This window comes from Benincasa hispida, chromosome 11 (assembly GCF_027475165.1).
Source record: "Benincasa hispida cultivar pf3 chromosome 11, pf3_genome.v1.1, whole genome shotgun sequence".
NCBI lineage: Eukaryota > Viridiplantae > Streptophyta > Magnoliopsida > Cucurbitales > Cucurbitaceae > Benincasa > Benincasa hispida.
The window spans coordinates 23,913,654-23,933,392 of record NC_143488.1 but is presented as its reverse complement, the minus strand read 5'-3'; the positions used below and the strand labels follow the sequence as shown (position 1 = coordinate 23,933,392).

Below are 19,739 nucleotides of genomic sequence, written 5' to 3'. Positions count from 1 at the left end.
ACCTCTTATAGATGAGTGCTACAAGTTGTCCCATTTCAAGCGATGTTATGAAGATCGCTTCCATCCAATACAACACCCAGATTATTGGCCATAATTATCATTTATAGAAGTTCTTCTGAATGCGAACTTAATAAGAGAACATGGTAACAAGCGTACTTGTCCACAACGTACATTAGGTGCTTCCTGATAACGGGCAGAAATGCACGTTATCATAGTACTAAGTTCTTAAATAATGTTTGATTGTGTTGATGAAATATCTTAAATTGCGTCCATTAAGCATAAATTCTATAATATTGCGGTCGCATGCATCCAACGCATTAGAACAATTGATCTTTACATTTTTGTGCAGAATATGCGTTAACGCAATGTAGAGATTGCGATCATAGGAGTACATTGGTCGTGCGCAACTTCACCACAAGACTTTGCATTGATTGTGCTCGCAAACATTCGCCCAAGAAGAATCATCGCAATTTGGTCAGCGCAACATGGTGGGCGCATCCGCGTGAAAGGATAATTAAGAGCGATGGGACAGAAAGCTAATAACAGTCGGATCCAAATTAAGTTGATAGCCGATAACGTTCACAAAGTACATTCAGCTTTATCGGTAACAATCATTCGGCCCGTCAATCAGGAATCAAAGTTGTCCCATCTATACAACCGGGAGAGAGAAGCCGCCTTTCACCATGGAAACTCTATAAATACCAAGTGCATTCTTCAGAGAAGGGGTTAAGCAGTCGATTACTTCCTCACTTTACAAGTTCACACCTCTATCCATAGTTTTCTTCCATTTTTAACGCGGACGCGAGTAAGAAAGTGTGCCGGTAGATCGTTCCGGTAAGCTTGGGAAAGCACCGGAAGCTCCAAGACAGAGAGAGGGCCGATGCCTGCGGAAGTAGGAACATTTGTAGATCAGAATAGAGATTCAGTGTAAAAAGCCTCGGTCAGCAAGAAATTGCTACCAGGCTCTCTACCTTTACTTTTCATTGCCATTTTGTACTCAACTCTTGAACATTTAACTCCTAAAAAAAAAACTTGTTGTTTTGTTTTAAAATCATTTGACCCTCTCTTTGTCTATTTACAAGGATTAAGACACAGGATTGTGAAGAAGCAAATGATCTCATTCCATCACCGCAATCCACAGGAGCAAAGATCGCTGCAAGGATGGATTCATCAATACACAATGCGGGTGACAACGTAAAATTTGGAGGTATACTCTTCCTTATCTTTATTTTAAATCTTGCGCTATACCATTGCATTTTAAGTTTTATCACTGCATCCTCCTTAATTACCACAATCATTTGCCAAGTAGATAAATTTAGTGAGTTACTGCATATTATTTCTTTGCCAAGTATGATTTCAATGATGAAAAATATGCTTTTATTTCTTTCGTATACACTAGAGTCAACTTAATCTTAAAATAGTCACCTCATGAAATATTTCTAGAAGTTAGGGGTTTGCTAGCTTTCTTTCAAACTCTCTTTATAAGCATTCTATGATCATCGCATGACCTATTTTAATTTCTTTTGACAATGAGGACATTGCCGTATTTTAATTTGGGGGTGAGGTATTTATTTTCGACCTTGCTATATAAAAAAATATATATATATATATTTGAGAATAACGACTCCACTGTCAACGCAATGGAAAACCCATGTTGATAAAGAGTTAAGTTGTGAAAGGCACTTACTCGTAGTTGGATGTCCGCATGACACACGTGGGGGCAAGCCAAAATAAAAGTAAGTCACCAGGATGAACGCATAAATCAATGACCGCAACTCCACTGCCAAATCGGTATGAGTTTAGTCTGAGAAAGAGTGTATTCCTCGTAGTTGAATGTTCGCTTGACACACGTGAGGGCAAGCCAAAACGAAGGCAAGGCACCCAGATCAGTGCAAGGTTAGAAAAAATAGCAATGAAGAAAATTTTTGTGCAAGAATAAAATCATTTGATACCCCAAAAGAAAATTTTCTTTTAAAATAAATCATGTGATGTTCCGGAATTTAGTAAAGTTCTTTTGAAAGTTAAGCTTGTAATCCCTAAGTCTTAGAAATATTTTAAGAAGAGACTTGAATAAGACTTAAGAAAATTATGGTATATAGGATTTAAATGAAATATCCTTGAGAAATCTAGGAAAGAGAACTTTGCGGTTAACTTGCTAAAGGAATCTTTAGCTTCTGCTTGAGAACAAGCATTGTTTAAATTTGGGGGTGTGATAATGGGCAGAAATGCACGTTATCATAGTACTATGTTCTTAAACAATGTTGGATTGCGTTAATGAAATATGTTAAATTGCGTCCATTAAGCATAAATTCTATAATATTGCGGTTGCATGCGTCCAACGCATTAAAGCAGTTGATCTTTACATTTTTGTGCAGAATATGCGTTAACGCAATGCAGAGATTGCGATCATAGAAGTACATTGGTCGAGCGCAACTTCACCGCAAGACTTTGCATTGATCGTGCTTTCAAACATTCGCCCAAGAAGAATCACTGCAATTTGGTCAACGCAACATGGTGGGTGCATTCGGGTGAAAGGATAATTAAGAGCGATGGGACAGAAAGCTGATGACAGTCGGATCCAAATTAAGTTGACAACTGATAATGGTCACAAAGTACATTCAGCTTTATCAGTAACAATCATCCGGCGTGTCAATCAGGAATCAAAGTTGTCCCATCTGTACAACCAGAAGAGAGAAGTCGCCTTTCACCATGGAAACTCTATAAATACCAAGTGCATTCTTCAGAGAAGGGGTTAAGCAGTCGATTACTTCATCACTTTACAAGTTCACGCCTCTGTCCATAGTTTTCTTCCATTTTTAAGGCGGACGCGAGGAAGAAGGTGTGCCAGTAGATCGTTCTGGTAAGCTTGGGAAAGCACCGGAAGCTCCAAGACAAAGAGAGGGTTGACGCTTGCAGAAGCAGGAACATTTGTAGATCAGAATAGAGATTCAGTGTAAAAAGCCTCGGTCAGCAAGGAATTACTACCAGACTCTCTACCTTTACTTTCCATTGTCATTTTGTACTCAACTCAGTTATAAGAATGGAATGTTTTTTTCTATATCTGTTCATTCTCTGTTATTTATGCATGAGTAGCTAAATTAGTTGAATGGGTTGAGAAGTAGTTAGCGAGCATAACGAGGGAATCTTCATCTTTGCGATTATCTTGTTTATGTATGCTTCATTCGTCTATTAGAGGTGCTCGGGAGGGTAGTCTAAAGACAGGATCTAGACTTGGGAAGGTCAGGTCAGAATTTAGGTTTGGAAGAACCAGATTAGAACGCATAAACGGGAGATAGGCACTAAGGACTGAGCACTATTTGTTATTAACGCATCGCATGCATCTTAGCAATAAGACATGATTGTTCGTCTAGAGGCATACCTTCAGTAATTATCAAAGTGTTCTAAAATCCTTCTACAAAGGGGGTGGTTTATCAATAATAACAACAACTTGGAATTGTTCGTCTAGAGGCATACCTTTAGTAATTGTCTCATGGGCCATCTTTTGGAGTTCATGGGACTGGGTCTCCACAGATTTGCCATCGTCATCTGGAACTTGAGATAACGGCTGACAACATATTTCTTTGACCCGACCTCCTCGGTGTCGTACTTCTTTTGCAGGGCATCCCAGTCCTCCTCCACTGTCTTCTTTGTGATGTAGTAGTCATATAGATCATCAGTCAAACCATTTAAAATAAAGTTCTTATATAGAAAATATTTCTCCTCCCAGTCAGCAACTTCTTCTATCTGTTGTTCAGTTGGTTCTTCTAGAGGGACGATTGGCTTATCTCTAGTACAAGTGTCAGCAACTTTCTTGATGGTAAGAAAGAACAACATCTTTTGCTTCCATCGTTTGAAGTTTGCTCCTTTAAATTGAAATGGAAAGTTGAGGTCAGATGTCATAACGTTGTTGTTGCAAGTGACGACCATTATTGATATGGTAGAAAACGTGTTAAAATTGTTGTCAACGGCAAGACCCTTAGACGACGAACAGGATAATAGCAAACGGTCAGGTCACGAAGGTCGAGCAAAGAATGAAACCTGTAAAACAAAAGCTCGTTATAGGTTGAGTCGTGGAGCTCGCTCTCTTTAAGACATTTTGTGGCTTTGCTCAAGCGTGCAAGCAGTTTAGGAATACTGCCACGTCATCCCCAGGTTAAAACAACCTAAAAGGAAAATATGATAAAAAATGCACCATTATTGATCGGACTACACACCCTTTTTGACTGACTGCTCGGAAAACAGAAAAACGGAAGAGAAAGTAGGTAGAAGAGAGTCTGCGATGGAAGGATTGAAGGAAGCGTAATGTGTTTTTCTTAAAAAAAAAAAAACGAAGAAACACACACACGCCATGCCACGCCATTGTTAATAGTATTTATTTTACTAGATTATATTTATGTATTCTAGAAACCATCGGGAGATTTAAGTGATGATATCAATTTCCGATAGTTTTGTTTTTTTTTTCTTTTCTAACATTGGATAATCACTATTTAAAAAGTTAAAATAAATAAAAAAATTCCACTTTAGTTAACACATACTATATGTAAGTTGAGTTATGCTCAATTTAACAAACAAAAATATGGTTAATTGCATAGAGTTGTTTAATACTAAATAAATATATTGATTATTAAATTATAATATAAAAATAAAGAAGAATGATATAGCGATAAAAATAATTTGGAAAAAGTTAAAATAAAAAATATAATCAACATGAGAATCTGAAAAAATCATGTTTTAGGAAGTCATTTAAATCTCTTGAAATGTATTGATATGGACATCCCGACTAGCAAAGATATTTGAGCATCTCTTGATGCATGGACATCTTAGATGACAAGTGAATAAATGGAGTGTTTTACTGAAAAAATTGAAATTTTTATCCTCCAGTTTCTTGTTTGTATTAGACATATTCCAAGCTTATGAACCCGCTTTATCAATCCAGTTCATATCCGACGCTATTCTGGCGCTAAAATCACAAATTTATCCGTTTATATACCAAAAATTTATATCCGTTTGTAATGGTATATTTAGAAATTATTCTAAAATGGTTAAATTCATTTGTCAATTTTAAAACTACTTCAAAAATGGCTTACTCATTCAAATCAATTCTAATAATATGAAAATTGAGTTTAAAGTAATAAAATTAAATATTAAATTGATTTTGAGTTATTAAAAAGTGTGTTTTGATGTGATTTTGAAAAAAACATATAAAAATTAAAATGTTTTAACAACCCTTTAAGAAAATAAACAGAAAATAAACACACAAAATTTAAAATCTTTTAACATTCTTAAAAGAAGAAAACTGTTTCAACAAGTAAAGAGACCTAACTGTTTATGTAAATCAATTTAGAATTTAATTGCAATTTAATTGTAATGATCTAATGATAACCTTCATAAATTTAATTAGCAGATTCTAGGTAGGAAAAAGTCAAATTGATCAATAAATAATTAAACAATGAATAAACTTTAACCAAATCGAAATCACAACAATTTAATTCAAAAAATTAATTAACAAGAATAATAAAAAAACGTGCTTGAAAACTAACTTTAATAAGATTAATTACGAATTTAGATATAACAATTGGGATAAGATTGTTGAATTAGAAATTTTGGACCAATTATAAATTGATATGTCATTTTCTAAATTAATCACTCAATAACAAATCATTGAATTTGGGATTAAATTTAATATTGATACGTGTCCGACAAACGTGTGGGCCGACAATAGATTCCAAAAGAATTATGGAATCTATCAGCACTCTTATAAAAATTAAATATATTTTAGAAAACATGTAGTTAGCAAAAACTTTCTTAATAAAAATTATTAAAAATCAATTTTATTAAGTCAAGATCCATAAAAGTTTCAACAGAGTTTCCTTTGAAAATTCGATAAATCACGCCTTGAAGTACAATACAGTCTCAGATAATTTGTTTCACAGTCCAATTCTACAAACAAGCATGCATAATCTCCCACAACTCATTAATCAATTAAAAAAATCAATTGCCACAACACAACCATAAATTAGCAATGGAAACATTAAAGTTTCAATCTTTAAAATAACATCAAATTGAAAGAATGGTATAGAGTTGTCAATCATTAAAACACAAGTGGATCATGCCTTAAGTGATAATCTAAATAGGTCTGTAGTATAAGAATTAAGGTGGGATACCTGATTATGGTGATACTACGGATACGACCCGCTTTGTAGAGGTTTGCAAGTATTGTAAACTACTATAGATAGTAGATCCTGACCATTCATGTGGAGACGTGCGAGCGGAGGTGTCCTGTACAAAGAGTTTGTATAAGGCCGGATCACGAGATGACTAGACTCTATATATAATGCCATTGATACTAGAGACTTACATCTCACCTAAACGACCATAGGTGACACAACCTCAATCCTGAGTGTTTTGGGAACTCCTGCCTTTGAGGGCGGTCCTTTGATTAGTATGGGTGAGCGTGGCCAGATTGCCAATTCAACATGTCTACCTTTTTAGGGACTTGTCTGATCTGGGAGCTAGGAACTCAATCTACAAGATGGAATTCACTCCTTTCCCGAAGCAAGGATAAGTAGATAGATTGCTCCCTTAAGGGCTGATTCCAAGGCTTGAACATAGTGGCCACAACTTCTCTTTGGAAGAGAGGACTCAGTCATAGTAGGACTATGACTTATGTTCATTAGAAGGATCAATAGTACTTAAGAAATTAGATGTAACCACAGGGGCATAACGGTTATTGGTCGAGCTATACTTACGAGCGATCTGTGAAGGGTAGTCGCACTGCTGACTGGTTAAGATGGACACATAATATATCTGTGGTAAGGAGAGTTCAGCTATTGGTCTTTAATGGAATGCCTGGCAGTAAACGGATGGTGGATCCCGTGACTAAAGAGTTTAGTCAGTTATTCACGTACTGTTGGAGCTTTGAGCTACAAGTCCATAAGGTCCCCTTGGTAGCTCAATGGATTCAGTTGAGGATCAGTTCTTGGTGTTGATTTGAAATGTTCAAATTGACAAGAGGTATTTCGATTATATATGATATGATCGGTATGGCGTATGAGATACATCGAGTGGAGGATTAGTGTAAATGAGATTTACATTAAGCACAATGGAATAGAAAAAGAACTATGGTTTATATGCTACATAAGATGAAATATTAAAACTATAAGTTATAAATATAGTATGATATGTTGGTTATCATTTATATTTATAATAATAATAATTATTGGATAATTAATTCTTTTTCTCTAATAACCATTGAAGTAGGAGGTTATTGGTGGTTTCATGGTAATGGTGAGATAAAAGAAAAATTGTTTTCCTAATTTTAGTAAAGTTTTTTGCAAAGTTGAATTTTGTGAATTCTCTCTCGAAAAATAATCTCATAAAAGTTGTCAAGAAAATAGGATTTACTAAGCGACAACTTGGAGCGAGCTAAACGATCGTGTAGTGTTTTGTAGGTGACAGACACGCAGCTAAGCGATGAGCTAAATGATCGCTTAGCTTTTGCTAGACGATCGCTTAACTTTTGCTAAACGATTGAGCATCGACCTATATGATAGGTTCAGCCTTCTCCCATTTGCTCAATCGTTTACACGATTATTGTTTCCTTCGTCTTCTGTCTTAAACCAAGTCCACACAGAGCCCACCCTCTGGATTCTCACACTGAGAATACTAAGGTAACCTTCTTTGTAGTATCATACTCAACTCGACACCGTCAAGGTTCTGTGGAGGTTGTTCATGCTGTTGCGGTGTTCGTGACCGAGGTGATCGCTGAGTTCGAGTCACGGTGTTCGTGTTGTTTAGCGGTCGTGTTGGACGATGAGTCTACAAATGTGTGTAGATTTCTCCTTGAGTATTTGTTGTATCATGCTGTAATTTTTTTTAATGAATGCATAACTGTATGTTTCGTGTTTACAACTGTAATTTGTAAAGTTCATACATGATTGTAATTTTAGAATGATTTTTCCGCTGCTCATGAAAATCCTCGTGATAGATTTCTTTCATGCTGACCACTCCCACTGCATGGCAGATGCTGGGCCTAGTACACAGCATGGCATGACATAAGGCCACCTACTATAGACGCACGGATAATTCGTCTCATTTCTTTAACTTCTTGAGGTGTCTTTGGACATTGTTCCTTAAATAAAATAATTCCATGCTTAAAAGGTAATAAACCTTTCTTGGAATTCCACATCAAATACCTGACAAGCATTTTGTGAATATATAATACTTGAGACAAGACTAGTGATTTTGTTCTTATGATCTCTAATGATTTGGATCCTTAAAATAAACTGTGCTTCAACCAAATCTTTCATTTGGAACTGAGCAGCTAGCCATTTCTTAATTTTAATCAGAAAACTTCATCATTCCCAATAAGTAGGATATCATTCACATACAACACTAAGAAAGCTACTGAACTATTGATAATCTTCTTGTAAACACAAGGTTCATCTACATTTTGATCAAAGCCATCAGGTTTGACCACAATGTCAAACCTCATATTCCAAGATCAGGATGTTTGTTTCAATCCATAATGGACCGATTTAGCTTGCAAACTTTTTTCTCTTGAACTTATACAATGAATTCTTCTAGCATAGACGTGTAGATTATCTCATCAAGATTATCGTTCAAAAGGGCAATCTTGACATCCATTTTCCATATTTCATAGTCATAATATGTAGCAATGGACAAGAGAATCCAGATAGATTTTAGCATAGGAACAAGCGAGAAAGTTTTTTTTTTATAGTCTACTTCGTCAACCTGGGTATAACCCTTTACTACTAATCTAGCCTTAAAGGTTTGCATTTTTCTTTCTACACCTCTTTTTCTATTGTAGATCCACTTGCAACTTATAACTTTAACCCCATTAGGTTTATCTATAAGTCTCCAAAAAGAATTGAAGTATGTAAACTTCATTTCTAGATTCATGGCTCTAATTCATTCATCCTTGTCCACATCAACTATTGCCTGCTTATAGGTCAATGGATCATCAATGTCATAATCTTGTATGACTCTTGAGTTTCTGTTAAACCCAAGTATCAAGTAGGTTGGGTTATAATCCACCCACTACGACGAGGCTCCCTCAACTCTTGAGTAGGATGTACTTAACTGAATGAAGTAATATCAACAACTCTTGTTGAAGTGCTTCCTTCTTCAACAACTCTTGTCAAAGTTTTAGTAGTATCTTTGGTATGTTCATTTAATGCGATTTTACTTCTTTGTCTATGTTTCCTAATGTGGTCTTCCTCTAAGAAAATTGCATTTGTCGATACAAACACTTCATTCCCTTTTCAATCATAAAAGTGACCACCTCTCGTTTCTTTAGAGTAGCCTACAAAGAGACATAATTTCGAACGTGGTTCCAATTTCTTCGGGTTTGTCACAAGAACATGTGCTGAACCCCCCAAAATTATGAGATGTCGTAAACTAGTTTTATGAATCTCTATAATTCAAAATGCATTTCAGAAACCTTATTTGATGGAACTTGGTTCAAAATGTATATTGTAGTATCCACTGCATAACCCCAGAATGAGATAGGTAGAGAAACATAACTCATCATAGATCAAACCATGTCTAACAAGGTTCTATTTTTTCTTTCTGATATACCATTTTGTTGAGGTGTATCGGATGCTGAGAGTTGAGATGTGATTTCATATTCTATCATATAGTTTTGGAATCTTAAATCCATATATTTTCCACCTCGATCTGATTGAAGTATTTCTATCTTTTTACCCAATAAGTTCTCAACTATAGCCTTATACTTCTTGAATTTTTCAAGTGTATCAAACTTATGTTGCAACAGATAAATAAACCCATATCTAGAATAATCATCAATAAAAGTGACGAAGTATTCAAACCCTCCTTTTTCTTTAACACTCATCAGGGCACAAAGGTTTGAATGTATAAGCTTCAAGGGTTCTTTGGCTCTATAACCTTGTTTAGAAAAAGGTCATTTTGTCATTTTTCTTTCTAGACAAGATTCACATATTGGTAAGGAATTTTCTTCTAACTCATTTAACATTCCATTCTTAACCAACCTCTCAATATTATTGAGATTAATGTGAGCTAGTCTTAGATGCCAAAAATGAGCATTTTCTTTTGTTTTGTATGGTTGCAATGTTGAACATTTCAACATTATTGAACATTTTAGATACGAACGGCCTTAATACATATAAGTTACTGTTGTTTGTTGCATAACATATATCAACACCATTTTTCGAGGAAATTTCTCTATCATGAATAAAAGATACATTCTAAGAGTATTCTAACAAACATGAAATTGAAATCAAATTCCTCTTAAAATTAGGAACATAGTAAACATTGTCCAACATTATAAACTTTGAATTGAAAAATAACTTTAAGCTCCCAATTGCAACTGCCGAGACGACCTCCCATGTTCCAACCCGTAGAGTCATCTTTTCAACCTCAAGTTGTTTCTAGGAACTAATTTCCTGTAAAGAAGTACAAACATGGTTAGTGGCTCCTGAATCAAGTATCTAGGTGTTATTATCATTTTCCACTAAACACGTTTATAGAACCAGTAAATCATATTTACCTTCTTTTGCCTTCTTATTTTCAGCCAAATACTTAGGACAATTTATCTACCAGTGCCCATCCTAGTTGTAATGCAAGCAGGTTCCTTTTGCAACTTTGAACTTTTTTCCCTTCTGAACTGTAGTAATAATGGTGGCTTTATTCCCAATTTCACCTTTTTTTCTTCTTCCACTTCTTGACACCGGAAGAGAAATGATGTACAGACTCAGTTCTAGAGGTCAAACCTTTGTGGAATTTCTTGTTGGAGTAGGAAACATTTGCCTCGCCATTGGTCCTTTTGACTTTCATTAAAGACTCAAAAGTTTGTAGCTCATTAAGAAAGGTGGAGGGTTGTAGTCAATTTTGTTCATAGCACAATTGCTGGAATTGTAGGAAACTATCTATCAGAGATTGCAGTATGAAGCTCACTTGATTGGGCTCATTTATGAGACCTTTGTTTATCTCGCAACATTGAAAAAAACCATCATGTTAAGGACATGTTCCCTATCAGATGATCCTTCCGCCAAACGTGCATTGAAGATAAACTTAAGAGCATCATGCATGGCTTGTGAGAATGGTTTTCCAAACATGTCACGCAGTGATTCCATGATCTCACATGCAATGATCATGGTCTCATGCTTTTTTTTATTAAAACTCGAGTCAAGCTTGCCAAAATGTAGACTTTGTCCTTATCATTGGCCTTGATCCACCTCTCATAAGCATCACGAACATTTTGTGATGTGTTAGGCCCAGAGACTGAAAGTCCAGAACGAATTTAAGGTCATCTATGACCAAGTCACTATCTATCGTATTGTTTCAAGTTGTATAATTTTCTTCGGTTAATTTTTCAATTTCAAGAAGGTTCAGTGTAGTGCTAGTCATTTTTTATGATACAAAACAAATGACTTATATTAGGAACTTATGCGTAAATTCATTTTCATCCGACTAGTTTAGTAAAAGAAATAATGAACACCAACATCATTTTATTTTGCAATGATACTTCAGTGATTTAGAATAAATTGCACTTCGGGTGAACAGTTTCTCCTTTACTGAACTGAGAAATTCTCAATCAAAGGCGCATTTTCCAAAGAGCTCATATTTTTGGATAAGTGAGGGCATTGCGCTGTCTTGTGGCACCACGACAATACAAGAATTGTCAATGCATAGTGCAAGGGCACCGCAACACTCGAAGACCCACCGCTCTGTGTTGTGCAGCAAGAGCGTCGCAACGGTATCCCGAGTGCCACAGTGCTTTCCATCTCCTATATATTAAATTTTGCTCATTTTGACTACGGGTCATGCCATTTTTCCTCTTCCACATTTATTTTCTTCTCCTCTGTGAACACTGATTTTTTTGCCATTTTAGTCATCTTGGAGCTTGATTATGGTATTTTGAGGATGATTAGAAGCTAACGTAACTCTTCTCGATTGGGTTTGATAGTTTTCTCCTTTCTTAGGTTATTTGTGAGACTTATTCTTCATTTGCATTGTTCAAACTCTCTTGTTTAAGGACTTCTACTCTGAATCTTCTAATAAGGCATAGGAAAATTATATTATTTGACTTCATACTTTCACTTTACTATTTGTTTTACAATAAGGCACAGGAAAATTATTTGATTCAGATTGTGGATTTTTAACGATTTCCTAACGGTCAGATAAAATTGGTGCCATTTTCAAGGAGCCATTGATTTCTTTATTAAAAGCCTTATAGTTTTCTGAACATTTACCCATCATTTTGGGCGTAGAATAGTAGTTTTGACTAAGAAAATAGCAACCATTATTGACTGAGGGCGAATATGAAAAATTAGGGCTTTCTGATACGGTCGTAGTGAATCTATTGAAGTGGTCGTAGTGAAGTTAAAATCTGCAAAATAGTAAAAAAAAAAAAAAAAAAGTCTAAAAACTTATAAAATCAACCTAAATCACTAAAAGCACACTTTAGACAACTCAAAGATATTTGCTTGCTCATTTTATCCAATTTAAGGCATTCCGGAAAAAAAAAAATCACATAAAGTACTACTTTTACTCAAGAAAAGTACTAAAATAGATAGTAAAAAAATGCACTTTTTGATATCAATCACCTACCGACCCCCACTTCTTCTAGTATCTTTCTTTTAGAAAAAACCACAAAACGAAGGAATCAACGATGGGACATGGTTGATTCGTAGGTTTTCAAATACAATAAAAATGGATTTTCAGGACTAAACAATTATGATATAAAACATTTCTATTTTTTTTTTTTAGTCAACTTAGGAAAGGACATCAATGTCTTCTTAATTAAGTTTGTAATCGTTGAGTATTTTATGAATTTTAAATAAAATTAACAAGGAGCTATTACTACCATTTGTTACCTATCATATTGTAAAGTTTTCTTTCGATAATCTCTACTTCTAAAGAAAATCATTTTCTTCCGATATGTAGATTCAAAATTTTGTTTGATGATCATTTTACTTTTCGTGTTTAGTTTTTGAAAATTAATTTTTAATAGTCACTACTTCTATTGATATTTTATTTGCTTTATTACCTACATTTTAAACATATTTTTAAAAAACAAAACTGAGATTTAAAAAATTGAAAAGATAGTTTTCAAAGGTTTTACTTTGATTTTTAAGATTACAATTCAAATGAATGTTTTTATAGAATGTGCGAACGTTATGAAAGATTTGGGAAAAAAGTATAGCATCATAAACAAAATGGTTATGAAACAAGGTCAAAAGTATTTCTATTGAACCTTTATAACTAAATAAACATATCAAAAATGTATTTTGCCCCATGTAATTTATAGTAGCATATTAATTACCAGAAGAAAGTGAAAGAAAGGTTATATGACACACACTATACCAAGTTACACACGATGTTACAACAGTAGTCCCAAGAACATAAAATAAAACACAAATAAAGAAAAGCAAGAAGGAAACACAAAGTTTAGTAACCTAATTCAATGCAATGTCACCTACATCTAAGGGTTCGAGGAAATATGATTTCACTAATGAGCAGTTAAGCAATTATAATGTTGTACTTATATATAGAAACAAGGCTTCTATAGAGATACACAAACAACACAAGTTAGTGAAAGAATACTTAGATTCTCCCTAAATGTGAGACTCCCTCTCAATGAAAGTTTCGATCTTTCTTGGATTCAAATGAAATCCACTTCACTCGAAAAACTTAAACTCTTCTTAAATATGAGAATCTCTTCTCATGTATAGGGCAATGCTTCAAGATAATCAAAATTAGCAACTCAAGATCTACCCAAAACTTTAAGTTCACAATTGCTCAGATTGACATACTTGCTATTCACAGCAAAACACAAAAAATAGTGCAAATCTTCGTCAAAGTGGTAACACTAAAATGAAGAATGCAAACCCTTAAATATGTACTATCAAAGGGAAGAAATAGACCATTACTATAACCAATCGAGCCCTAGAGAAGGAAAAACTCCTTATGAACAAACATATATAATTTTTTATAAATGGAGAAAATTTCCAGACAAAAACTACACTGCGTGTGAGACATTCATTGGAACGTCACAAGAGACAAGATAAAGAACAAAGTTACCAAGATCCACGAGTCATCCAAAAAAAATATAGCAGACAAAAAACGCACTAACAGAAAGGATAACGTAGAGGAGAAAACAAATATACACATAATAAGGATATTTTAATTATTCTCATTTCTTTTTTCCTTATGGAGTACTATGACATAATCTATATATTAAGATATCCTACTTTTGCTTGGTAACACCAATCCTCATTAAAGCAACATAAGCAATGAGACGATATCCAAGAACCATTGCCACCAATGCAAGAACAGTTGTGGCTTTTCCCTCAACTAGTCCTACTCGTTTTATTACAGGAAACTCTCCAACTTTACAAAGCCCTCCAGAGCTGGAACATTGATAAGTATCATCAACTTTGAACTGAGACATCAGCATAAGCTTGTACGAAAAATAACCAATAGAAAGATACTTAATCCAAGCAATAAACCCAGGCACATTCTGGACAAAGAATCCAGTCGTTATATTGAAAGACAAAGTCAAGACTGATCCAAGTATGGTTGCTGTAGTTTGGTCCATAATAAGGGCACCAAGGGCAAAGCCAAAGCCTTGAAACGCAAAAACATTGAGGAGAATAGTAAACAAAGTGGCCAAGAAGTGTGGAAGAGTTGGTTTTAAGCCTGTCATCCAATACACTATGAGGGTGAAAAGAGTGGGAAGAGCCAGCTCCATGGGCAGGTCATTGGCTGATTTTGACATGAAGTAAGATGAAAGCTTGTACATTCCCGAGGATCTCTCCTTTTCAAGTATCTTTTGTTCTCTTGAGAAGGTGCGGATGGCTTTCACTAGAGGTAACATAGACCAAAAGGATTCTATGGCGTAGAAAAGTCCAATCTACATATATATACATTTACTTTTGGTGTTAGGAACCATATTCAATTTACACATAAAGTTTGATAATTGTGTCAATTAATTAAAACTCTAATTAAACTAATAGGTCTGTCAATTCAAATTTGGAGTTGTGCAATTGTATCAATTTACGTAATCCTTCAGATTTTGTTCGAAAAATAGTTTGAGACTTATTATTGTTTCGATTAAAATTCTAAATTTTCATGAGTGAATTAATTAAGAGTCTTTATTCAAATTACCGTCAAAATTCATCCATGCATCAATTCTTACAAGTCTGTGAGCTTCTTCAAGTGTTAGATTAACTAAATAGATTATTAGAATTGATGCATGAATGATTTTCAAAGAAAATCCTTGAATGAGAGTCTAAATTGATTCATTTATTTAGAAACTTAATGATAAAATCATTAGAGACATGTATTAAAAAGGCTAAAATATAAATAATGTCCTTAAACGGTGTAATTTATGTCAATAATACCCTTAAACTTTCAAAAATACGTTACCATTGGTAATTAGAAGGAATTAGTTAGTATTTTGTTTTAAAACTACCCTTGAACTCTCAAAAGTTTCAAAGATACCCTTCAACTTAAAAAAATAAAAAATAAAAAAATAAAAAGTACCCTTACCATTAGTATATGAATGGACACTATTAAATCCTCGTTTCAAAAATATCTTTAAACTTTCAAAAGTTGTCATTACTTTTAACGATTCAAAACAAGTTTAAAAATTCTTCCACCATTAATTTTGTAATTAATTTATTTGATGTTATTTGAGTTGAAAAAGGACTAATATAAAGTAACAAAAGTATCAATAACAAGAAGAGAATCGAGGGATGGGAGAAATAGGAAATGGGGCAGTAAGAGGATATTGATAAAGGAAAGGGAGGATAAAAATGAAGGAGAATAGAGAAGAGTTAGGTCATTAAATTGAAGTAAGGGAGAGAGAGGAAATAGAAGAGGGAAGTGATGGGGTATAGATATACCATAAAGTCAATTTCTAACTCTGTTTCTCAAAGGTAAGAGTACTAAGATAACTTTTGAATGTTCAGAGTTTGCAATGAGGCATTGACGATTTGTTTGTTCATATACTAATAATAAGAGTATTTTCTTAACTTTTTTTTTAAAGTTTAAGAGTATTTAACTTTTGAAAGTTCGAGGATGTTTTTGAAAAAAAAGTACTTATGATTTCCATCCAAAATTAACACAATAAGGCATTTATGAGCATTTTTTGAAAATTTAAGGATATTTTTTAAACTTTTGAAAGTTCAAAAGGTTATTTGTTAGGTAAAATACAATGTTTAAGCACATGGTTTTTTCTTTTTTTTATAATTTAGCCTATCTTGGGAGAGAAAGTTGAAAGAAATTTGGAGAGAAAAGGGAGAAAAAGATCAAACCTTGTCTTGTAAATGAGAATGATCAGATTGCCACCATAACAATCCATAAAGGAACGCAATAATTAAAGCCTGCATAACCCTTATCACAGAGAAGGATTCATACCTCCTTTCCTTAATTCCTCTTCTCAACAAAACACAGAATTGTTGGCACCAAGTTGTTGGCCAAATCTCAAAGTTGCTGTCTTCATATGATCCATCTTTACACCAATGCTCATCATCACTTTCTTGTAGCTCTGACTTTAACTTTTCAGAGATATTGTTCTTATAGGATGAAACAAGCTTTTGCTTAACTATTGTTGGGTCCTCATTTGGATCATTCATTGACAAACCTGTATGTACCTCACCAATACAAAACATTAGGGTTGATTCATATTGAGTTCTCCAACGATTATATTTTAAATTTGAAGGTAAGACTGACCTAATTTACTTTAATTTGATGATCTTTGTTTCTCATGCCATATTTTTTTAGGAAATTTTTGAAGGCTTGAGGGTAAATTTAAAAGGTAGATTTGAGAAAAAGCCTTACTTCTATTATTCAATCACTTCTATTCTTTTTCTCTATTTTAATATATAAGCTCTAATATATATCACCCCAATACATATTAGTTGGCCTTTCTTAAAAATGTATGGCTAAAATTTTGCCTAACACCGACATAGTCTAATGGTTATAAGTGTCTCTCAAAATTATTCTTTACGAATTCAATTTTTTCTCATATTGGAGTGAATTCTAAGTCATACTCTAGACATCCCCTCAAAAAGATTTTTTAGAATATTCTAGGATGAAATACTTTTTTTATTAGATTTTTTTTACAAAGGTATTGTAATTAAAGTTTGAGGTGGGAAAATCTAACCTCTGACCTCATGGTCGATAGTATAAGTACTATATGGTTGAACACTCTTCTAATTCCATTTTCTAACCGTTGAGCCACATTGATACCAACTGAATGTGAATTATGGTGAATTTAATCAAATATTAAATCAAATATTAATAGTTCAAATATACTGCCAATTTTTGGACTTAATTTTTTTTGGGTAGAAAGTCGACCAAGTGAAAATAATTATTTATTAATTGAGGAGTAAATGTTGGCCTCCTATCTCAAAATCTAAGGCCCCGTTTGATAATACTACCATTTCGTTTTTTTACATTTCAAGTATAATGGTTGAATTCTTAGTCAAATTATAAAAATAAAAATAACTTTTTGAAAACTACTTTATTTAGTTTTCAAATTTTGGCTTAACTTTTAAATAATTGCTAAAAAGTAGATAACAAAAGAAGCAATTTGGAAGTGAAGTATTGTTTATAGACTTAATTTTTTTAAAAAAAAAAACTAAATGGTTACAAATGGGGTTTTAACATTAGCCAAAGGGTAGAATAACATGCTAGCATGCATTTTGGGCTACATCGTTCTTTCTTTCTTTCTTTTCTTTTCTTTTCTTTTTTTTTTTTTTGCATCCATCCAACCATGTGATAAAACACTCTTAGGCGTCGTTTGATTTAAGGTTTTATAAATGCCTAGGAATTAAGGATGTCGGAAATAATAAGCCCATGAATAAGATTGATGGGAATCCATGATGATAGTGTTTCGTTGTGCCATGGAAGTGTTATTGAGATTTTAGAAAATAAATTATTTTTATATTTAATTTGTAAAATTAATCATGAAAATGTTGTAAAATTTTAATATACTAATTAATAAACAATAAATTAGAAAAATTAATTACTAAATAAACAAATAATAATATTAATTAAATTAATAATTACAAATATTTTTAAAATAAAAAATTTATAATTAAAGTTACTTGATTACCTAATTTGATGGGATCAATTTGATGAATTTATATAAGTATGATGTATTAATTAATAAAACAACCAATGAATTCTAATTAATCAATGATAAACTAATTAAAATTATTAAAAAAATAATATTATATTATATTAATCATAATGATCATTAACTAACTACAAATATAATTAATTAATTAAATGATAGTTTTATTGCATTAGTTCTTTATAGTTTATTGAAAAATAAGTATGAGTATATATATATATATGTATATATAAAATAATTTATTAAACTAAAATAAAAATTAAGGATATATTAAATCGTTTTAATATATATTCAAATTAATTCATTTATTAAATAGGAGTAGTACACTATAATTTAAAATTCAATATAAATTTAAGTTTCATAATAATTTAAAATTCAATATAAATTTATAATATATAAATTTAAGTTTCATATAACAATTAAAATTAATTAATTTTAAAAGTATATAAAATAAAATCATAAATAAATATATTATAAAAGGAGAGAGAGTGAGAAGAAAAAAATTCACCTTTTTGGATGAGAATCATTCGTGGGTATAATCCATGCATAAGAATAGTTTATTACCATGTCAAACCTACAAAACATATATTAAGGGGATGTTTATCCCTTACTAATTTCCAACTTTATTCTTGTCTCAATTCTTCAATCCAAACGACCCTAAGTATATTGATTTAATTAGATATATTAAAACTACCAAAACATTGACAATGAACAAATGGCAATAAAAGGTGGTAAAGGTGGAGTAGCAAGGGGTTGTGATTAGGTAATGAGTAGGTAATAATTGACAATATGAATAGCACCTAATTATTAGGTGCAGCTTAGAGTTTACCTAATATCATGTATCACCTCTTAGTTTTTTTATAAACAGTTCAATTTTGTAAGCAAATGTTTGGGCTGCACAAACATGCCATGTTTTTTTTTTTAAAAAAAAAAAATGTAGAGTAATTAGATACTAGTACAAGAACTTAAAAAACAACTAAACTTATAGAAATCCAAATTTTTTTTTAAAAAAATGGCATACCGTTAGCGAGATCCAACAAAATATCAGAAGGGTTCATAGGTACAGACGGAGAATATCCAATACTCGAGAAATAATCCATAACTTCTGATCCTTTTCCAAAGTATACTACATTTCCTTCTAATAGCAATAAGAGCTTATGGAACAAATAGAAAAGACGGCTCGATGGCTGATGAACCGTCATAATTACAGTCTGCCTTCCCTCAGCGAACTCATTCATGATCATCAAAATTGCCTGCGCCGTCGTTGAGTCAAGGCCCGATGTTGGCTCATCCAGAAACAACAAGCTGGGATTTATAAGTGTTTCTTGGCCAATACTGACTATTTTCCTCTCTCCCCCATAAATGCCTCTCAGAGTTTGGCTCCCCATGATGGTTTTTGCATTTGCTTAAATCTAGTTGGGAGATCACTGCCTCTACCTTCGCCAGTTTCTCTTGTTTTGTTAAAGTGTTTGGCAACTTTAAAAAGACACTAAAGGCTAGAGTTTCGGCTACTGTCAAATGGGGATGAAGAATGTCATCTTGTGTAACGAACCCGATTCGGCGTTTCATTTCACTCGAGAAGGGCTTTTCA

General features: G+C 33.1%; 1 pseudogene; it reads right to left on the bottom strand.

Annotated features, from left to right (window-relative positions):
- Nucleotides 1-14,178: 14,178 nt before the first annotated feature.
- The window catches only part of LOC120092072 (ABC transporter G family member 9-like), a 6,371-nt pseudogene continuing 810 nt past the window's right edge, over nt 14,179-19,739 (bottom strand).